The following is a 6,599-nucleotide window of genomic DNA, read 5'->3' on the forward strand; positions in this document are numbered from 1 at the left end:
GCTCTGCCAATTTTCTTTTCCTGCATGGCTCTTATTTATAAAGGTAGCTTCAAAGACTGTGGAAAACATGGGCATGTTACCTTGCATTTGTGCCACCCAAAAAACTACAACCATGTGAATGGTTCTGACCTGTGTATGTCAAACACTGCCAAAAATATGTCATGAGAAGTACAGTCATACAGGGATGAAGCCCAAGTGCTTTAAATAAACAAACTACAGAAAGTGAAGCATAATTTCAATGGATTTCTGTGTGTAATTTCTCTGGATTAAAATCAGGCAATCACTTTTTGTGGTTTAAAATTGTGTAACATGAATTATTCAAGTTTTATCTCTTGTGCTTAATCATTGGTGTAATTGCTGCAGAAGATAGCATATATACATTTTTTTAAAAAAAAAAGGTTTTAGTTTTAGCTTCTGTCCTCCCTTCGCACTTACTGGAAGTTTGTGGGTGAAGATTAAGTGTGGGCAGGTGTTGTCGTACCTGTATAGCTAGAACGGACCTGTTCTCACAAGAAAACCAGACAGGCTCAAATGAGGGCAGGCAGGAATATGAGAATCCCAGTAGGTACTTTTTATGAAGCTGGAAAATAATCAACAATTCTGAGAATAAGGTATAGGGAGAAGAGAGGGAATGCATGTAAGAACAAGGTAGACTTCAAATAAATAAAAATATTTTTGAAACAACTTTCAACTACTTTAAGGGGAAAGTGCATGAAAACCGTAATAGGCAGCTATAGACTTATCTGAAATTTAATATATGAAGAACAAGAAAATGGGGGAAGTGAGGAAGAATTTTTTTTAAAAAAACAACAACAACCTGATCTTAAATGCCCTGATCAAATAATTACTGGAAAGCAAAGGAAAATAACTTTCTTTAAAAAAAAAAATTTAAAGAACAACAACAACCTGATCTTAAATGCCCTGATCAAATAATTACTGGAAAGCAAAGGAAAATAACTTTCTTTAAAAAAAGAGACTTGCAGGATAATTCTATACATGCCTTGTCTGAAGTAAGTCCCACTGAATTTAGTGGATTCATTCAACAGTTACTAGCTATAGCATTGCAGCCTAAAGCACTTGTGATATCCTCCTTATTCAGATTAGACACATAGAAACCAATGGTGAAAGATCTTAGGTCAGTTATGAATAGGGCAGTTCGCTGTCTCCTATCCTATAATCTGCATATACACACGTGAGAGTATGTGTTGAGGTAATGGGATACCACTCCATAACACACCCAAAATGGCATATGGCCCAGTAGAGGGTTGGGTCAAAGGTGAATGTGGCCCTTGCACAAAATGCAAGCTAGAAACTCCCCACCACCACTTTTACACATGCTATAATGAACCAGATAAACACTGCAATTCCATTTATTTCTGCACTAAGAACAAATTTGTCTTGTGTTTTTAATGTATTTGTTAAATATGTGGCAGCATACTATCATCAAATACGACGGGCCATTTATTATACTTGCCTACCATGATACATGTAACAATCTAGCGATAAAACTTTTTCAGCAGGGGGCCAGCTCACTAATGAATTCCTATGCCCCACAAATAACCCAGAGATGCATTTTAAATAAAAGCACACATTCTACTCATATAAAAACACACTGATTCCTGGACCATCTGCGGGCCAGATTTAGAAGGCAGTTGGGCTGGATCCGGCCCCCGGGCCTTAGTTTGCCTACCCATGGCTTAAGAGGAATCTTACCTGTGACACTTTTGGTGCAGTGCCCTGTAAGGTCATTGGCACTGTTGTCAAGTGTTGTTTTTATTTTGCTTTTGTAATTATAGGAAGCGGAAGCAGCATCTTGAAGCTGATGGAAAATTAATCAGCAAAAGACTATTTTTAACTCCTGCCACAGTGGATTATAGATTAGCACTTTGTGGTCTGCAGTTCTGGTTCAAATTGCTTAGCATAAATGTATTGGGATCTGTTTCTTGTCATTCCCTCTATGCCTGTGATTCAGGCTAGAACCTTGATAATTATATAGCAAGAGGAGCTCCATGCGTACACAAGAAAAAGGTCTCAGCAGGCTTGTCCAAGCCCCAAGGTATATCAAAGTGCCAAAAGAACCCCAACCTTTTTAAAAAAGACCCCCCTTTTTTACAAAAATATTAAACACAACTGTTTATATATGCAGCACGTGCCTAATTCACCCACATCTTCTGCGATTAAAAACGGTACTAGGGCTTACACGATGCTCTTCCAAAGGCCATTTTGGCCAAATTTGATGTGAGATGGAAGATGCTGGAGCAGAGGGAGCTTAGAGGAAGAAAACAGAAGAGCCTGCCAATGGCCCATCTGGTCCAGCATCCTGTTCTCACAGAGGCCACCTGATGCCCACAGGAAGCCAAAAAGCAGGATCTGAGCACAATACCAACCTCCCCACTTGTGATTCCCAGCATTCAGGAGCATACTGCCTCCAACAGTGGAAGCAGAGCAGAGCCATTTTGGCTAGTACCATATATCACCGCCTAATCGTCGCCACCACATAATAGCCCTTTTTCGGTCCATAAAATCTGTCCCAAAGCATTCACCACATGATAGTCACAGGGCATTCTCAGCACGCATTCTCTGTACTAGCCCAATCCATGCCTTCAGAGTTCCCATGTTCAGGAGTGTCACTCCACCCCATCCCGGGCGCTTCAAAGGCTCCCACAATACACAAAGTGGAGATTTACTTTTTGTTGTTGTTGCTTAGTCGTTTAGTCATGTCCGACTCTTCGTGACCTCATGGACCAGAGCATGCCAGGCACTCTTGTCTTCTACTGCCTCCCGCAATTTGGTCAAACTTCGAGAACACTGTCCAACCATTTTGTCGTCTGTCGTCCCCTTCACCTTGTGCCCTCCATCTTTCCCATCATCAGGGTCTTTTCCAGGGAGTCTTCTCTTCTCATGAGGTGGCCAAAGTATTGGAGCCTCAACTTCACGATCTGTCCTTCCAGTGAGCACTCAGGGCTGATTTCCTTAAGAATGGATACATTTGATCTTCTTGCAGTCCATGGGACTCTCAGGAGTCTCCTCCAGCACCATAATTCAAAAGCAGCTTTACTTGTACCAGCCTATTATACAGTAAATATGTTTTGTGTTTATAAGCAGTTATCCCTAGGATATTTTTGGTAGTCCTGACAAACGGTTATTGGTTCCATACCAAACGACATCTGGGAAAAGATCTCTAAAAAGACATGGCATGAGAATCTTGAAGCAGCATTGCATCATGAATTGGACAGCCCAGTTGGGGTTGGTTTTGCTCCTACCCTTGCTTGCTCTGCTTCCAGACAGAGGCCTCTGAAGGCTGCCAGCTTGCAGGTGCTGGGATAAGAGGGAATGTTTCTTGTTCAGAGAAAGTCTTAAAATCACAAAGGCAGACTGCTAATCATGCATCCAAACGACGGCAAAACAATCCTATTATGAGAGTTGTACAAATGATGTGTTGCCATTTGGCAATGTGTAAGTTAACAGAGCAGTGTGCTTCCTGTAGTAAATGCAGTAATTGCATTTGCTACATGGAGATTAGCTTGGAACTGAGGCAGTAAAATCTCATATTTATGAAAGGGCTGCTACAGCTGTTGTTTGTTTCCTACACAGGCAAAAGTATCAAGAAATCCTTTGTTAGAAATGGAAGAACATGCCAACCATCCACCTCCATTTCAACCCTCAGCTGCCTTCTTCACAAATTATTAGAGGTTTTCTACTGTCACTGTAAGCCACAGACATTATATGTGCTTGAAAGCAAAAAAATGACACCTCACAGTAGCCAACAACTCTAGGCATAATTCAGAAAGTTCTTGTACAGTATAGAGAATTGCCATTCAAGTAAAAAAAATAAATCAAAGTTCCCTGTGCCTTTTTTGCTATCTGACATTTGAGTATTTTATCCAAATAAGATTTCTAGGTTGAGTCCACTAAATCTCTTGAAATGCCACCATCCTCAATCCTTGGCCTCTTTGATGCATTTTCCAGCATCATAATCATCAAGATGTTTGTTAATTCTGAGCGATACACTGATTGAAGACAAGGTTAAGAGCATTCTGCTAAATTAAGTGCCTCCAGAGGCCTCATAATAGCCATGTACAGCACACTTTAGCCTAAAACAAGAAAGAAGCAAATTATGAAGCACCCTATTATGCTGATGCACAGCTTTCAGCTGTCCTAGTTTCTGGCAATCCTTCCCTGATTTCAAATTAGAAAGGCTCTCTGCTAATTAGGAGCTGTGGACATTATTAGAAGGGAAGAGGAGATTTCAAATCTGCAACCCAGCATTGAAAACTTCTGAATGAAAGTGAGCCTTCATTTTTCCAAGTCATTGTGGCCCAGGCTTTACCTTGTAGGAAAAATGTGGATACTGTTCTCATTTTCACACAGATTTATTATTTGGCTCAGGGCTGGCCCAATGCATTTTGGCACAAGAGTCAGACCCCAAAATGGAGCCACCCCACCATCCTTGCCTGTGAAGAAGGGGGCCAGGAAGATCTGCATCAGGAACGAGGGTGGTGGGAAAAAAGAAAGATTCACATCAAGATCTGCTGCCCTGGTGGCAGTTATTTCACCTCATCTCATGGACCCAATTGTCAAAGTTAAGCACTTATGAGAACCAGTGAGCAAGAACAAGACACGTTTGACTAACCTACAAAAGTCAATGGGCCTTAAACACGCTTAACTATGGCCAGCTGCTAAATTGTGTCATTAATAAAAATTTGTACAAGACACTAGGAGTTAGTTACTGATGGATGCAAACAGAGTTTTGCAAAGCTGATGTATGTAAAGCTAGAATTTTGAAGTCGTAGTGACTGCATTACCATCGGAAGGTAGGTAAAGCTGTCTTTCTGTGCTTCCTAAATTATTTTTTAAAAACCTTACAATAAGAAAACTAGTACTAGCAACCGAAGGTTGGGATTCTACTACATGTGTAAAACTAGCACAAGGCCTATTTTAGAATGAACATATCTATCTATCTACCCTTTAATTCCTGCAGCTTGAAGTCTGGGGGAAAATCTAGCTAAAAGCAGTACAGTGGTACCTCGGGTTAAGTACTTAATTCATTCCAGAGGTCTGTTCTTAACCTGAAACTGTTCTTAACCTGAAGCGCCACTTTAGCTAATGGGGCCTCCAGCTGCCGCCACGCCGCTGGAGCATGATTTCTGTTCTCATCTTGAAGCAAAGTTTTTAACCCGAGGTACTATTTCTGGGTTAGCGGAGTCTGTAACCTGAAGCGTATGTAACCTGAAGGGTCTGTAACCCAAGGTACCACTGTATTGCCTGCTCGTTTTTGTTGCACAGCCTGCCAGCAAATGGTCTGAAAATGAGGATACCATTACAACTTTTGAAGCTAGTTTCACCCTTAAGCTACATGAATGAGAAGCTGTCAAGAAACTACATTAAGCTGCTCTGAGCTCTTTAGAAGAAGGGTGGGGGTAGAACTGTAAAACATAATACATACATATGGGTCATATAACAAAACAGGTAGGCATTGCTTTCCCTGAGCAAATTGATATCAGCTTTTATCTCTGCAAATGTTTATCACTACTATTGTTCCTTCCGAAAAGGAGACGATGTTCTTGGGTGTCTTTCCAGAAGCAGAAATATAATTATCTTGCTTCCAGCTAAAGTTACAGGCAAAGCACTTTAGACTGCAAATACATCAAACAGGCAATTATTTCTAACCCTCTTCATGGAAACTGCTGATGCCCTTAATTAGCAGAAGATACTAACCAGAACTTCAGGGGAAATGTCTATACTGTACCGGTACTGCAGAAATGAACAGCAAAAAGCCAATGAAGTGATGGGAGAACGTCAAGACTACACTCTTGGATGCTGTGCAAGTAAATGACATCTCATATATTATGTGAGACATGTAAACAGAACTTGCTTTGTGGGCAAAAGGAGCAGAACACATAGACACCAGTTTCTGCCTCCAAACTGATCACCACTTGCTTCAAGCTAACAGAACAGAAAGCAGCCAATATACATAGAACAATACACTTTTAAGAACACAGAAAGCTGCCTTATACCAGGACTTTGGGCCCCTCTCATTAATACTCAATATATGAGACTCTCTCATCTTAGCAGATGCTTGACATAATCAGCAGGATAGGATTATTACAGCTTTGCCCTGCAAGTGGCCTTTCCCAATAAGTATCTCACAGTATGGCAAACTAGCTAGCTATTCAGTCAAATCCAGAAAGGAGGTATTTGTGAAAATGAACGCGTGCTGTATCTCTGTACACTAACCTAAGTTACCTCTGAATCTTTGATTAAACCTTTCCTGCTTGTACATCAAATCATGTTTAACTCTTCTGTGAAGCTCCAAAATCTGCATAGGATAACAACTATAGTTTCTCAGGGGGGCTCTCCATGCACTGAATTATGTACACTAAAATCAAGTGTTTTCTGCACACACATAAATAGCTTGTGTATAACTGACACAGCTTTATTTATACTAAAGAGCCGAGATAGGCTATGGTTCTCTGTAGCACATAAATATTGTGTGGTTAATGTAGTGTTTGCTCCTTCACATTGTGCGAGGCAACTAGCAAGAATCTACAGTAGGCCTGCAAATTACATGGGGTTTAAGTTCCGGGGATCGCAACTAA

The sequence above is a fragment of the Podarcis cretensis genome (genome assembly GCF_951804945.1).
Source record: "Podarcis cretensis genome assembly, chromosome: 9".
Lineage (NCBI taxonomy): Eukaryota > Metazoa > Chordata > Lepidosauria > Squamata > Lacertidae > Podarcis > Podarcis cretensis.